This window comes from Lepidochelys kempii, chromosome 1, assembly GCF_965140265.1.
Source record: "Lepidochelys kempii isolate rLepKem1 chromosome 1, rLepKem1.hap2, whole genome shotgun sequence".
Taxonomy (NCBI): domain Eukaryota; kingdom Metazoa; phylum Chordata; order Testudines; family Cheloniidae; genus Lepidochelys; species Lepidochelys kempii.
The window spans coordinates 129253727-129270975 of record NC_133256.1 but is presented as its reverse complement, the minus strand read 5'-3'; the positions used below and the strand labels follow the sequence as shown (position 1 = coordinate 129270975).

At 40.5% G+C, this 17249-nt stretch overlaps 1 protein-coding gene across 7 annotated transcripts in view; it reads right to left on the bottom strand.

The window, feature by feature from the left end:
• The window catches only part of STS (steroid sulfatase), a 178872-nt gene that overhangs the window by 141070 nt on the left and 20553 nt on the right, over window positions 1–17249 (bottom strand). The gene's annotated exons all lie outside the window — the stretch shown is intronic.

Here is a 17249-nt window from a genome sequence, read left to right as displayed (position 1 = left end):
TTGTTGCTTTCATCAACGTTTTTTTAGGAGAACAAATACATACCCCAACTACCTCTAATACATAACTATCCTTTCACCTCTGATGATTTATCCGTCTATAATGCTTTCTAATCTGTAGCGTGTGTCACTATATGTAGTGTGGATTCTTCAGAGCTGGAATCAAACTACAGTGCGTCTCAATCCTTCTCCAAACATTTCTGTCTTGTTAGCAAACAGAAAGACTGTTGAGCGATTCTTCTAGTTAGCAGCATTGACCTTTGTTAATAGTTGACCTGGTTGCCCCAGCTTGTAGTCAGATAAGAAATCCTGCCTGTGGAAATTTTTTTTACAGGTTTTTAAGATAATATATAAAATATCCAGTTCCTATTTCTACAGGGGTCTCACATAAAAAGGGCACTATCTTTTCCCCATAAGCCCAGCTGGATCAGATAAGTGATTTACATCCTTCATCTCACTGAGTTCTACCTCTGTTGTTTCCTTAACAGAGACACAATCCCAATTTAAAGCACAGAGCTAAGAGTTAGAAGTGATTTTCATGGGCTCTGGATCCTCTGTTGGAAACAAAGATTCTATCCCATCTCTCCCTCTAAGTCCACAAAATACACCACAATGGACCATACAGTATTATAGGCATAGTTGGTAACAACATCTATTAAGTCACCCATCACTTCTCATTATAAGACCTTGTTCTCAGTTTCTTATATCTGGGCCAAACTAACTATTCAGTCTGAAATTTTCCATGCTGCATGTCTGCCTCAGGCTGAATATTTTGGGAAAGCTGCAGCTAAAATGGTTGTGCCATTTCACAGAATGAGGCTAGTGAAAAATATATTGTTTTGGACATGTTAAAAAATTCTGGCAGCCTTTTCTGTGAGAAGTTCTACTGCAGTCATGCTCTGGAACAAGAGGATGATATTTGGCAGGGGGTGACCTTTGTGTCAGGGGAGACACAGGGGCACTGTAACAAGGGGAGCAAGAGGGCCATGGCCACATCACTTTTAAAAGTGGGATGGCTATGCCCTTCCACATTTTTTCTGCCTTAACGGTGAGCAATGGGGAGAGAGGAGGCAGAGAGGAGCAAGCGGGGGACAGAGCCTAGGAGGAAGAGGCAGAGTGGGGATGAGAAGAGATGGAACAAGGGTGAGGCTTTTGGGGAAGAGACAAAGCGGGAGCAGGAAGAGGTGGAAAGAGGGCAGGGCCTCAGTGAGAGAGGCAGAGTGGGGGGAGCCTTGGGGGAAGGGGCGGAATGCAGGCAGGGCCTGGGGGTAGGGGCAGAGTGGGGGCAGGGCCACACCCCAGGCACCGGTGGCCTCCCCACTTCTAGGGAGCTTCAGGTGCTCCTGGGTGTAGCCTCTCCCTCAAAAAATCTCACGCACTACCAATGCACTGAACTTGTTCCAGACCAGGGCTGAGCAGGACTTTTCGTGCAGTTGCCACTCTGGGCTGCTGTAGGCCATGCCAGGTGTCATAAATATAAAGGGAAGGGTAAACACCTTTAAATCCCTCCTGGTCAGAGGAAAAACCCTTTTACCTGTAAAGGGTTAAGAAGCTAGGATAACCTCGCTGGCACCTGACCAAAAGGACCAGTGAGGAGACAAGATACTTTCAAACTGGAGATGGGGGGAGAAATAAAGGCTCTCTCTGTCTGTGTGTTGCTTTTGCCAGGACCAGAGCAGGAATGCAGGCTAATAAGCAATCTAGTTAGATATGCGTTAGATTCTGTTTTGTTTAAATGGCTGATAAAATAAGTTGTGCTGAATGGAATGTATATTCCTGTTTTTGTAACTTTTTGTAACTTAAGGTTTTGCATAGAGGGATTCTCTATATGTTTTGAATCTGATTACCCTGTAAGGTATTTACCATCCTGATTTTACAGAGGTGATTTTTTTACTTTTTCTTCAATTAAAATTCTTCTTTTAAGAACCTGATTGCTTTTTTCATTGTTCTTAAGATCCAAGGGTTTGGGTCTGTGTTCACCTATGCAAATTGGTGAGGATTTTTATCAAGCCTTCCCCAGGAAAGGGGGTGTAGGATTTGGGAGGATTTTGGGGGGAAAGATGTTTTCAAGCGGGCTCTTTCACTGTTATATATTTGTTAGACGCTTGGTGGTGGCAGCAAAAAAGTCCAGGGGCAAATGGTAAAATAGTTTGTACCTTGGGGAAGTTTTAACCTAAGCTGGTAAAAATAAGCTTGGGGGTTTTTCATGCAGGTCCCCACATCTGTACCCTAGAGTTCAGAGTGGGGAAGGAACCTTGACACCAGGTCTGGGCACTGTAACTGAGAACAGGGACCTGTCTTTGCTGTGCTCACAATTGTCACCTTGCTGGGTCCATTCTACAAAGAGGAGGGACTTGTCATATCTCAAATGAAGGAGGGACAAGGGCTAGACATGGTGGGAGAGGATAGATTGGGACAAGTAACTTGAGGAGGAAGGACAAACTGGAACTAGAGGCTGGGAAGGGGGTTGGTGGACAAGGGACTCTGAGACCAGCTGGTCAAGGAGACTGGGACTGGGAGCCAGGGATGGAAATTGGATGGAAGATGGGGAGTCAGAGGATGATGGAGAGAGAGGTTGAACAAGGAACCATCGGGGAGACTGTGACTGGCTAGGCAAAGACAGGGACTGGGAATCTGTGTGGCCGGGGGAAAGGAGAACAATCTAATAAGGAACAAGAAAAGAACTAGAACTGGCTGTGCAAACATACTGGGGAAGAAGTAGTGGATGGGGAACATGTGGGGAAGAGGAGTGGTTACAGAAAGTTGCGGGTGGAACAAGGCTCCAGGAGGAGGTGACTGGGATTGTCTGGGCAAGGAGAATAAGATAAGAATCCTGAGGAGAGGAGACTGGGAATAATTAGGTGAGGAGAATGGGTCTGGGATGAGAAGCCAGGGGGGAGAGACAGGACTGGACCATGGGCAGGTTGGAGGGGATGCTGCAGAAAAGTCTGTGCCCACTAGATAGACTTCCCTCCGGAGTTTGGAATGGAACCCAAGATTCCCGAGTCTCACCATTTCTCTGCTGTCAGCAAGTATCTGTGAAACCAACTGACAAGTATATGTCTCATTCCCCTCTAGTGCTTGTCCACATATAGGGTGAAAACCTAATATCTCTATCAATTACTCTATTAACTTGAGTGGCAGAGGTCTGCATAGTGGAACTAAAAGTTCCTCCGGATGGCCCACGTGGGTGTAAATATGATTTTTTTCAGTTTGTTTTTTAAAAAGCATCTCAGAAATTACACACAAAAAAGTATGTTACAAGAACATTATTAAGGTTGCAAAATCAAGCATTTAAAAGTTAGCAGACACCAGAATTAAGCTTCCCTGTGCAACCTTAATTTGCTACTCTTGTTCATATGCGTATGATACAGTCTAATCACAAGGTCACATGCTATTCTTCCCCCTAAACAGCAAACAGTAGGTAAGACCATATTTTTAACCTCCAAAGCATGATAGAATCTTGCTAGCATTGGAACATACGGTTCTAGGAAGTGCAGATATTGCAAAGTTTGAATATTAGTCCACTAAGTCACCCCCTCTGGGAATTACCATAATTTTTCATGTAAGCTGTAAAATTTACTAGGCACTCTCTAACATCACAAGGAACCCTGTTGAAAGACAACTCAGCATCGCTTTAACAATTTAGGGGGCACAGTCTAATTCTGGACTGCTCTGTTCTGCTTGACGCTTGAATGTGTTGCTCTGCAGGTGAAACTACTGTGACATGTTCAGAAATGTAAGTTGAAGGAACAAAGTAATCATAAAAACTCTGCAAATCATTCAAGCTGTAGCAATCAGCTAAACATTATTTATCCTGTTTGATTTCCCACTGTTGTGTAACCACTCTTATGATATTAAAATCCAGACGTGTACTTGCAGCACTAACAGAAACATCGTTTTATATGAAATCAAGCATATCAGGATATGTTTTGACAACTTTCACAAACACTAAATTTCAAAGATTTAAGCTAATTGAAAAAAGACAAGCCTGTATTTTAGTTGGAGTATATGATCCAGAACAAGAAAGTCTTTTTGAACCTCTGGTGAGGCATTTAGCCAACAGTGAACAGGACAAAGGTGTTGTTAATGAAAATCAAAATATCGACAGTATTTTGGTTTCCAGTATCAAAGTAGTACAATAAATGGAGGCCGTAACTTAGAAGCAGGCTGATCACTATCTTTCATATCTTTATTTCAGTAAGATCTTGAGTCTGGATAGAAACATAAAACTGTAAACCACATAATACAATAAAACAATTTCTAATATTTGAAACTGATAAGATTGTAACTTTCAACACGAAACTCTAACATCTTCTACTAGGAGTATCACGTATCCTCTTCATACCCTTATTTTTGAAATATCGTCTATAAGAAAGAGCTGGTGATAGCTGTTCCCTTAGAAATATTTCTAGAGCATCTTCCTTTGTGCATTTGCTAGAAGTCCCAATTTGGCTGGTACCAGCCTGTAGATCCCTGGTGAGGACAGCCTCAGCTATTATCTTGGTTCTCTGATTGTTCAGATATCAAACCACCATGGTGCTTCAATGTCTATGTCCCATCACTGCAGGGACAGCTGTCTGAATACACTCCTCAGATACTCTCCTGACAATATCTGTGGTCCTTGCAGTGAGAGCAAATGAACATAACACTCATTCAACCAGTCCCAGTAATAGCAATCTCCACCTCTCTTCGGAAAAGGAGCAGGAAAAAGAGACAGATATGTGCAGAAAGGAAGAAATACATTATGATTAAGAAGACGAGGAAGCCACTGGCAGCTGCTGAAGAAAAAAGGGTAAAAAGCCACTGGGAAGCAATGAGAATAGAAGGGAAGGACTTGGGAGTCGGGGGAGAAAGGGGAGCCTTGAAGGAGAAGGAGGAAGTATGAGATAGCTTTGGTGGGGTAAGAATGCAAATGCAATTTTTCCAAATAAGGCACGAATTCAAAAGGGGAAACATTGAAAGGTTTTGTTTATATTTTTCCAAGAAAAAGTATCTAGGATCTGATCCTGCATTACCTTGTATATTCATTTACACCTGTGCAAAATGGATGTAACACACTACTATTCTGAGTCAATGGTGTTTTACTTTAAGCCCACTTTTGCACAAGTGTAAGTGGACACACCAGTGGAGAATCAGGCCTCAAAATCCACTAGAATGCATAGACAACAGTCCAGTGGATGCTGCAACTAGTCTCTCACACATTCCTGATTTATAAGGAGAACTGCCCTTTGTAACGCTTCTCAGATATTGGCAAGTATGCCTGTAATATCTAGACATTCAAATACTACAGCGATACACACCATGGCAATGCCTATAAATGAATTTAAAGCTGATCAATTCTAGTATGGGAAAGGGGTTCTTTGTGTGTTGGAACAAAAGTGGTGCCTGTTAAGTTTGAGACTTCAATAGAAACTCACATAACCAAAAGATAACACCTGCTTCAGCTTAGCAATAAACACTTGGAGTAAAATCCTGGCCCCACTGAAGTCAACGCGATTAGGATTTCACCCATGTTAGTCTTCCTTAGAAAGACAGTCTGGGCTGCTGTAATCCCATATTTTAAAAAGGTAAAATATTAAGGTGGATGGTTCATTTACAGAAGACCACAGAACATTACAGCGTGAGAAAGACATAAAGATAAGACCCAGTAAGAATACAGATAATTTGTAGTATCTGAGAACAGGTAATTTAACTGGATAAATTAAAGGGTGAGGAAGGCTGGCCAGCAAGTAGGATACTGCTCTTGGACATGAGATGCCTTGTTTCACGTCCATGCTCTGCCACACAGTTCCTGTGTGACTCTGGGCGAGTCACTTAGCCTCTCTGTGCCTCAGTTCCTCATCTATAAAATGGGGATAATAGGAATTGTCTACCTCACGGGGTGTTTATCAGCAATGGGAGCTATATAAGAACCTAAGACAGATAGTATCAAACACTGGATTTCTATTTATTTGAAACTGTAATGTTTATATAATCAGATTAAATACCATTTAATGGAAATATAAGAATTTCAAATAGTTAAAAAAATATTTCATCCAAATATAATTTTTACATTTTTTTAAAAAACAGTACCCGTCTTAATGTTACCTTCCCTCATAATTCATGTTGCTGCTTTCAGAATGATAGATTTCATTTCACACACAGAAATCCTTTTTTCTAATAAACTCTAATGTATAGAAATGCATATGTATAGCTGTTTTTACTTCACATGGATCTACCAAACATTTCTTTTCATTACAAATGTTCTGTCTTCTGCACAATATATTTTGACACCTCATGCAGAAGCTAAAGATTTGTCCTGTTTCTCTTAACAAAATTAGAAATGTGCCCAGTTTTCTCACCAATTAGCTCCTTGTCATCAACTGGATTATTATAGGAACATGCAGCAGCTGTCGCTACAATTGCTACAAAAAACCCTTCACACACACAATCTCCCTACAGTTTTATTCAGTGTAAGTGATTTATCTTTAAACTATTCCTTTTATATAGAAATCTGCAGAATCCTCTGATAAAATGTTTCACATGCTTTCTACTGGGAGGTTTGCTAAACCAAACAACATTTAAAGATACTCACTTCAAAAATATTCTGTGATATACATGAATACTATGCCAAATGTGATTTTAACTGGCTAGTATTTCAATATGAAGTTCTAACAGCCACAAAAAAGATGTCACTGTTAGCAAAACACACTTAATCCAGACGATTCTGCAAAAACAAAATTCCAACCATTGTTGTTTCTCTACAAAAAACCACTACCTATGCTCAAGTAAGTGTTCTGCTGCCTGGATTCAAAATCTGCATCAGTTCCACTGGGACTTCTTCTTCTGACTGATCATGCTGAGGGCTCTGCTTGTCTCCAGCACTCAGGACCCTGAGCTACCACCATCACCTGGGACCCCTGATCGATTCAAGCTTCATGGAGTGGTGAGAACCCAGCTCTCTCTCTCTCTCTAGGCATAGCCTTCTGACCCTGACTTGTGTGATCAGTTATAGTTTTCTAAACCTGACTTTTATAATAAAATTTAAGTTAGATTTAATATTATAACTGTTTTGTTTGTTTGGCTTCCCTATGGTTATTACTTGGCAATAAATAACTTTAATGATTAAGCTGGTTGCTTCTCTCACTCTCTCCCCCGCCCCCATGGGTGTTTTTTTTGGTTTCCTCTTTCACTCTGCAGCAACGTTCCTCGTACCTAAGCTAAAGATCCCTGCAGCACCCAAAAATCCTGTGGGGTTTGCTCATCAAGTGGGTTACTACCAGAATAATTGTAACGTGAAAGTGGGGATAAAGACATGCTGAACCTGGGACATATGAGGATGGCAGATTGAAAGTGCTGCTCAACCCAGCGTGCTAAGGTGTACTCTATTGTGGTGCGGTGCCCAAGGCATATGAGGGTGACAGCTTGGAGGTGCTGTTTGATCCAGCCTACTGAGTCCAGGGACATATAAGAGGTCAGCTTAGGAGTGCTGATTGACCCGGTCCTCTCAGATGTGCTCTGTTAGAGTGTGTGTGTGTGTTCATCTGATTCTGGGGCTGAAGAACTGAGCCCTGGGGAACCTAGGTTCTGCAGGATAGCTTCATTGGGAGGGAACTTGCAGCAGGGAAAAGTAGACGTCCATATGAGCACACAAGTGACACAAGCAGTACATTGATAGAAGTATAGAACCCCCCCCCATCCCAGAAAAGTAACCCTAATAAATGAAAAGGAGTACTTGTGAACAAATTAGTCTCTAAGGTGCCACAAGTACTCCTTTTCTTTTTGCGAATACAGACTAACACGGTTGCTACTCTGAAACCTAATAAATGAGTGCACCGAAAAGTAATGGGCAAAGCTGGTAACGTGTGTTTCTCCTTTTTCTCCCCTCACCTTCCTCATAGCTTTTTTCCAACTGGTTTGGGAGGGGTGGACAGATGCAGGGTGGTACCCCCTCCTACAACCATAGAGCATACTTGAGGAGGCAGGATGAATAGAAGGAAGGGACATGTCTGAATGAATGAAGCCTCCTTTCCTGTCCCTATTAGCTAAGCATTGCCCCACAGCCATTACGTGGCTCCTAGCAGGGGAATTAATTAGTTCTGTTTAGGGTGGGGTAATTATGTTCTGGGGGCCTCTGTAAAATTAATTTCAATGGTAGTTGGGTGCCTATCCTGAAAATCTCACTGAGCACCTATATGCATCTGTAGGTGTTCAAATACCTTTGAACATCTGGTCCTAAGTCATTAAGAATTAGAGTCAAGAGGCTTTCCCCCATTGCGACACAGAAGTCTCATGTAACATGATGCAAAAACACGCTGCTTGTTCCACCAGAAGCACCAAACTGCAATTTAATCAAATATGTTCAAAGACCTGATGCTTCCAGAAGATCCAAATTCTCAAAAAATGATCATGATGTCACTCTAAAATGGCTAGGTCATGTCAATTTCCTCAAAACACATACATTATGACAGAAAAGAAATCTTGAGGGTGTAGATCCACGGTCTTGGGTTGTGCCCATCTCTGTTAAACGCTTTATGGGGGTTCCAAGAAGGTGCATCTCAGCACAATTTTTTGTTTATTAAAATAATAACCCATCCTTAAATGTTGATGGAACAGAGCTGAGGGAAAAATGAAGCAGCCTCCATTCCAGCATCCACATCAGCAAAAACGAACATAGTGAGATGTTTAGAAAACTCTTAAGGAAAAATGTCTAATTTTAGATAATAAAGTTTATTGTATTCTAAATTCTACCAATTCCATAACAGAACAGCCACTTAGGGCAGAATGGAAGGTAGAGGGCTAAAATACGGAGCTGGCTTTGGTGGTCCGAAGACCCCATGGCCAATGAGCCCCTCCCTCCCAAGGCTAATCCCAACATTCATTTAAAAAAAAGTTTCTAGCCTTTTTCATTGCAGAGAAAGTCTTCAAAATGCAAGTCAATGGCAAGGGCTGAAACTCTGTCAAAACAAAGCTCATAGGTTTTCATGATCCTTGGTCACAACAGCTCCTAGGTAGTCTTTGGGGTCTGTGAAGACCACAGTTGTAGGTCTCCTGATATTATATTCTTGTATTTTTTAAAAATAGGTTAATTCATGCTATTAACATTTAAAGAACTATGGAAACCATCCTGCAAACCATTATGCACACGTGTAAAGTTACTCGTGTTGCATCAGGACTGGGCCCATAAATAACACATAAAACTGTGAAGAATCTTGAAAGTCAGACATGAGTAATGGAAACTATTTTTGGAAACGGATGGTCCTGGCCTTACATTATGGAGAACATCCAAACAGGAAGGAAATATAGTTTTTTACATACCTTTAAAAAAAACATATGCACACAGAAAAAAAGACTGAAGAACTACACAGTGCTTATATGGAAAAGGTTGCTTGTAAAATGTATCATAGTAAAGGAGAAAAATATCCTGAAGGTATGCCAGGAGAGGGGCAAAACCATTAAAAAAAACAAAAACTGGAATGCTCGGATATTAACTGAGTTTTGTCAACATCTAATAGCATAATCATATTTTAGAGAAAAATAAGTTTCAGTAAATGCACAGTAGGAACCATCAAGTTACTCCCTTTAACGTCAAGGAAAAGAATGAATTATGAATATGTTTAACCAGGCAAAACATTTGAGGACACAACTGAAACATAATAGGATTAGACAACAACCAAGTATTAAAAAGAATGATCTCTGAAATAGTAATGCATTCTGCAAGTTAAAAAAAAATAAATCTGCTGAAGATACACGAGGAGGCCAAGTATGTTCTACAGAACCTGATAGAAATAAGTCTTGAATAAACAATGTAGACACAAGGCTCTTTAGTTAGAACAATACAGAAAAACTGAAATCCAAGCCATGATGTGTCAGGTGTTTTTTTGTGGGACTTATAGGTAGAAATCCAGCTGCTTCTGTCCGTCTTTTCTTTTAGGAAGTTAGGTGGAGAACGTAGGAAATCTTTAAAATCCTGAAGAGTGTTAGGAAACTGTGTCCTCCCTTAACATATAAAGGTTAACTTGATACGGTCCCACACAGCACGACGAGCCTCGTTTTTCATTAGATTATCATTATATTTATTTCCCTTCCTTTCCTTCTGAATGTTTCTACACCAAAGCCTAGGCATAGAAAAAAGAAAAAAAGCTGACTGTTCTGAAAAGACACCTTTTCCATTGTCTTGCTTTCCCTGAGTATATTTTTTTTTTTCTGGGAGCTGAGCAGTTTCTCAATAACTGCTCTTGGGGACTCATTATCTGGAGTGAAGCACTCTGTGGGTGTGTTTGAATTCAACAAACAGGGAATTTGTATCCTTTTTCAAAATATCCTTAAATGAATTTTGGACAAAGGAAATTATATTTTCACCTTCTTTCTGTGTCCTCAGGGACACCAGCTATGTTCATGAGAGTACTCCTATTTTCTAAGTCTTCAGATTTATTAAGGAGAAAGTCCACATCCCTGTACAGGTCCCACTTACAATTTCCAGAACTATTACTCCCATGCTGTTCAGCTTCAGACATCTTTTTATCTTTTCTAAAACACCTAGCATTAATTGTGGATGGGGCTCTTCTTATGTAGCTGTGTGCCACTTTTATGTAACTCCTATTGTATGATGGCCTTTAATCTCCTTAACCAATACTTCTGTATCTGCCCTGGTCCCCACTGCTAAAAAAGGTGGGTTTTTTTTAAACCTGGGAGTAACTATCTTGAGGTAAAAATACAGAGAAGACTAGGCACCTAGTTTCACCATGAGGTAAACCATGAGGTAAACTGCCATATAATTAGAACCCTACCGAATTCATCGTCCATTTTGGTCAATTTCACGGTAATAGGATTAAAAAAAATAGTACATTTCATGATTTTAGCTATTTAAAACTGAAATTTCATGGTGTTGTAATTGTAGGGGTCCTAACCCAAAAAGGAGTTGTGGTGGGGGTCACAAGGTTATTGTAGTGGAAGTTGCGATACTGCTATAGTTACTTCTGCACTGCTGCTGGTGGCGGAGCTGCCTTCAGAGCCCCCTAAAATAATCTTGTGACCCCACTACAACTCCCTTTTGGGTCAGGACCCCCAACTTGAGAAACGCTGGTCTCCCCCATGAAATCTTTATATTATAGGGTAAAAGCACACAAAAGACCAGATTTCATGGTCCGTGACGCGTTTTTCATGGCCGTGAATTTGGTAGGGCCCTACCTATAACCCCTCTGGGTTGATGTTGGCAAGTTTACCCTGCAGTAAAACTAAAATACCTAATATTAACTGTGTTTTCATTTCAGTATAGCTCAGATGTATTAGTTATTCCAGGGTAAAATATAAACCTTTTTTAGCAGTCAAGACAAGTCCTCTGTCTCCATTTGGCTGCTAGCAAGTGCAGGGGTGATCATAGAATCATTGAAATGTAGGATTGGAAGAGACCTCAAGAGGTCATCAAGTCCAGCCCTCCAAGCTAAGGTAGGACCAATAAACCTAGATCAGCACAGACAGGTGTTTGTTCAACCTGTTCTTAAAAACCTCCAATGAATGGGATTCCACAATCTCTCTTGTAACTCTATTCCAGACCTTAAATAACCTTATTGTTAGAAAGTTTTTTCCTAATATCTAATATAAATCTCTGTGCTGTAGATTAAGCCTATTCTTCTCCTGCCTTCAATGGACAAGGAGAAAAAGTGATCCCCTGTTCTCTTTATAGCAGCCAATAACATATTTGAAGACTGTTATCTGATCCCCACTCAGTATTCTTTTCTCAAGACTAAACATCCCCAGTTTTTTAAACCTTTCCTCATAGATGAGGTTTTCAAACCTTTCAGCATTTTGTTGCTTTCCACTTGATTCTCTCCAATTTGTCCACATTTTCCCTAAAGTGTGGCTCTCAGAACTGAATACAGTCCTCTAGCTCAGTGGTTCTCAACCATTCCAGATTACTGTACCCCTTTCAGGAGTCTGATTTATCTTGCATACCCCCAAGTTATACCTCACTTAAAAATTACTGAGATACAAAATCAGACATAAAAATACAAAAGCGTCACAGCACACTATTAGTGAAAAATGGCTTATTTTCTCATGTTACCATATAATTACAAAATAAATCAATTGGAATATATATATATATTGTACTTACATTTCAGTTTATAGTATATAGAGCAGAATAAACAAGTCATTGTCTGTATGAAATTTTAGTTTCTACTGACTTTGCTGGTACTTTTTCTGTAGCCTGCTGTAAAACTAGGCAAATATCTGGGTGAATCGATGTTCCCCTTGGAAGACCTCTGCATAACCCGGTGGGTACACGTACCCCTGGTTGAGAACCACTGCTCTAGCTGAGGCCTCTCCTGTGCTGAGTAGAGCAGGGCAATCACGTTCTGTGTCTTACATACAACACGCCTGTTAATACATCCCAGAATGATTAGTCTCTTTTGCAACTGTATCAAAGTGTTGACTCATATTCAATTTATGATCCACTATAACCCCCAGATCCTTTTCAATAGTACTACCACCTAACCATCTATTCCGCATTTGGTAGCTGTGCATTTGATTTTTCTTTCCAAAGTGAAGCACCTTGCACTTGTCTTTATTGAATTTCATCTTGTTGACTTGAGATCAATTCTCCAATTTGTCAAGGTTATTTTGAATTCTAATCCTGTCCTCCAAAGTGCTTTCAACCCCTCCCACCTTGATGTAATCTGCAAATTTTATAAGCATACACCGGAGCCGTAAGAGGAAGAAAAACCTTTCCATTTTACTGACTTTCTCCCACTTTTAATTAAACAGAATTCCTTAATAGTGGAGATTCATTAGGTAGTTTCTACTGGTCATGATATGTACTTTTTTAGATTGTGTGTGTGTGTGTGTGTTGGGGGATGGGGGGGGATTACTGCAGCAATAGTGGTTTGACTAGCTTAGTTAATGGAGTTTTGCTAATATCTTTAAAAGCATTCAGGCAGTTTGCGTCTACCGTGCAACTTGCATCCTGCTAACACTCTGCCAATAATAGAGCTGGACAGAACATATTTTTAAGACAGTATTTTTTTTTTGTTTATGCCATAATTTTGAAAATCTCATAAACTTTTAACCTGGTTAGACCACTATTTTTACTGATTCTTCAATAATGTTTATGAGATGGGCCTCTGATTCTCCTTAATGAATCATTATACAGCTTCACATGTCATTCTATGTGGTCAAAATGACCCCACAAATTTCTTTCGTTCTCTTGTCTCAGTTTGACTTGGCCCAAATATGTGCTATGAGTTTGTGCCCAGTGACCATGCCCCATTTCCAAGTGATGGGCTGTTCTGTCTGGTTTGTGCATGTTAAATAGCCGGACCAAATAGGTAATGCAGGGGAGCTTTCTTTGGGTTGGTGGCAGTTGTCATGGATGTAATCTGAGGAATAGCATATTTGAGCCTTTACAATTAAGTCCAGGTGTATCCAGATGCTATGGATGGATACTGGCCTTCTCCCTCGACTATGGTTCCCCTCACTCATCTTTTCATAAGTCTAAATGATCTATTATGTCTTCCACTGTCTGCCTTACATCTTTCCCCCTTCTCCTCTGACTTTGGACATGGTCATTAGGAGAGCATTAACTGCCTAGTTTTTCTCATTTATGATGCTCTTTGGGCCACAGAATGTTTTATATGCTGACAAAAGTTTGCCCTCCCTCCCAATTTTTTCAGAAATGATGCCTCTTGGTGCAACCCTGTGAAAATTCCATGGTGGGCACATATTTCTGGGTACACTCATCTAGGCAGAGCCAATTTTTGCTGGATGCAATTCACTAGCTATTTCCCTGCACTCTTTGAAAATGCTCTAAAAGCACTTTGTGCCTGATTTCAGGGGCACAAACTTCCAATTTAGATATATAAAGCTGTTGAAAATATAGCCCTAAATGTATAAAATTTGAGGAAGGGAACAGGAAAGCTTAATTTAATGGAAGAGACAGTTGGCTGTAATTTCTATAACTAAATTATGATTTCAAATCTTTTGTATTGCCAGCCCCAATCACTCAAAAATCATGAGTCAGGCCCCCAAAATCACAAGATTTTTAAAAATAGTATTTTTGGTGTCTTTTTAATTGTCTTCTAGGATTTGAACCTTTAGAGTTCATGTTTTTCCAGCCTTTCTCTGCAACCATTTGTGCTAGAGTCTTACAAGAAAGAAAGAAAGAAAGAAAGAAAGAAAGAAAGAAAGAAAGAAAGAAAGAAAGAAAGAAAGAAAGAAAGAAAGAAAGAAAGAAAGAAAGAAAGAAAGAAAGAAAGAAAGAAAGAAAGAAAGCTGAGATGAGTGTCTCATATATTCAAATGACTTCAAGAGCTGGGCTAATAAGTAAAACATCAAATACCAAGAGACTCATGATAAAGTCATGAGAGTTTTTTTTCTCCTTTTGGCTGAAGCACAAGTATTAACAGCTGTACATTTTACTGCTGCTATCACTATTTTTACAAAGATAATCAATACATAAGAAAGATTAGTAAAAAGGGGTGAAAAATCACACGTGCATGTGTAATTATATATGCACACATATACATAAACTGAAGATCTGTCTTAGTTTAAGTTTTGTCTGAAGACAATGCATCATAAGAATTTGCTATAAAAAAGATTTAAAGGACTTTCCCCACCTTGGTTATTGTAGTTAAGGACAGTTTGTTGGGGAGGTTTCTTGTTAAAAAAAAATCCAAATTAAAATAACAAAAACAAATAACTAATGTGTAAAAGCTCTGCTCCTTTCTGTATCATGCTGCTGGGGATACCCAGAGGTGTGAGCCACTAGTTACCTCTCTGCGTCAACGAGAGTGAGTTTTGCTGGTGATTAGACTGTGGCCTTGGCTACACTTACAAGATGTACAGCGCTGTGAGTTAAACCCACTTTCGTACAGCTGAGTAGGAAAAGCACTGCAGTCTGTCCACACTGACAGCTGCCAGCGCACTGTCGCGGCCACATTTGCAGCGGCATTGGGAGCGGTGCATTATGGGCAGCTATCCCAGCATTGAAGTGGCTGCAACATGCTTTTCAAATGGGGGGGGGGGAGATGGAGTGTGACAGTGAGCGTGGGGGGAGAGAGAGTGGGGTTCTGGGGTGCTGAGAGTGTGTCAGCATGCTGTCTTCTAAGTACAGACCCCCCCCTTCCTCCCCCGCCTCTCTCTCACTCACTGAAAGCAAATGACAGCTGTTTCTTTTTTTCTCATAGAAGAGATAAGCAGCCGCTTGCCGAAACGGACCCCAACGCTCCTCGCCTCCCCTCCCCTCCCCTCCCCTCCCCCCATGCTGCCTCTCTCTTCAAGCAAATATTAGCTATCGGCCCTCCAAACGGAGCCCCCCTGCCTGCCTCTCACTCATTCAAAGCAAACAATAGCTGTGTTAGTTTTTTTGATAAGCAGACCCTGAAACGGCACTTCCACATCCGGAGTTCACAACAAAACAAGAGAGGACGCTTTAGTTAAAAGGATTATGGGGAGTTTCTGGAGGTCAATCAGTGCGTAATAACGTTACTCCCCGTTTACACTGGACCGTCTCAGCCAATGCGCAACAGCTGTTAATCCTCTCGGGGAGGTGGAGTACCAGAAGCGCTCCAGTCAGGGAGTCACAGTGCTCTTCATGCCTTGCCAGTGTGGACGGGGAGTAAGGTAGAGTGCTCTGGGAGGCTTTATTGCAGTAGAATGTGCAAGTGTAGCCAAAGCCTACCAAACCAGTCTGTATTCCTTACCAGCAACCTCCTTAAGGCTCTCCCAGCCCAAACCTTGCCTAGCAGATAACAATCAGTAAACTCTAGCCCTCAAGCTCCACAGAGGTGTTTCTCTGGACTGCCCAGCCCCTACCACTGTACCTTCAAAGAAGATATTAAATTTGCTGCTCCGTTAATTTAACCAGGATAAATACACCCTTCCCTTCAAACACAACACTGAATTGGTTTATAATAAAAGTAAAACAAGTTTATTAACAAAACAACATGGATTAAATGATACCAAGTAAAAGAGATAAAGGTAGAGCTGGTTACAAGCAAATAAAAGTGAAAACAAGTATCTAAAAGACTAAAATTTAAACTAGCTAGAATAGTCTTTGCTCAAGATATTTTTTTTTTATCCCCACTCTCCTTTCAAGTTCTTTACTAACTGGCCTGGCCACAACCCCTTTCAGAGATTAAATCACTTGATTTCTTTGTCCCCTAAGGTGAAAGGTAAAGATGGAATGTCTCTCCGTTCCTTATATCCCCAAGGGGAAAGTCTTTGTCTTACAAGTCAGGAATATCTCCTGGCTCCAGGATTCAGGCTCCTGTGTCTCCCTGGGGTGCAGGAGACATGTTAATTCTCTGTCTTTTGAATTCAGGATTAGAAAACCCCTACAAGTTTAGCTTGATGGGCTTATTTACTGTTAATATGTAAATTAAGATAAACCCACATTTGTTTGTCTAGGACAGACCTGTTTATCACCTTTACCTGGGCTAGGCTGTCTGGCCTGTTTTAGTAACATCATACAGAGGGAATTCATAACTTCACATATAATCATTAACACATGCATTTTATAATCATATTAGTAATCAGTGTGTTATTGGCTTCCATGTGAGATCTCACAAGGCATATTTTGTACAAATATTATTGCAATAGTGTGTAAGGGGTGAGTACAAGGTTACTGAAGGGCATACTTTCCATTGCTGATCCTCTATCACACCCACGCCAGTTCTCTGTCTCAATTATTTCCATTAATGGATATTCCCCACAATACATGGTCTTAACTTTCATTAGCCTCAGTAAACCTGAGGGCATCTGGGCTTATTGAAGAAAGAGTCTAACTTTACTATCTTATGTAACTGTATGTATGTATGCCTGTAATTTAAATAATTAAATTTCTCAGTCTCATGTATTTCCTCCACTGAACCAATGGGCTTGCATTAGCTCTCATTACACAACATAACCCACTCACTCAGAGTCCGCAAAGCTACTTTAAAACCACAAGTTTCTTAAAAAGCTTATTTTACAACTCTTTAGCAGCTCAGCAGCTTTTGAGTCTTTAAACAGAATTTCTAATCAAAATCACACATTCTTTTAATGTCACTTTTTTGAACACACAAGGGTTTGAGTGGTGAGGGGAAAAAAAATCACACTGCAGCACAGCAGGGAAATGGTGTAACTCAGGGTCTCACCACTTTCTGACTGGTTCCTACTGCTTTCAGAAGCCAGACAATGTTTTATGTTCTTTTTAACCCATTCTAGGCAGGAAATTTCATAGCATATTACAGTACTTGACTAACACAGCGTATTCTTATGTTACAATCTTAGTT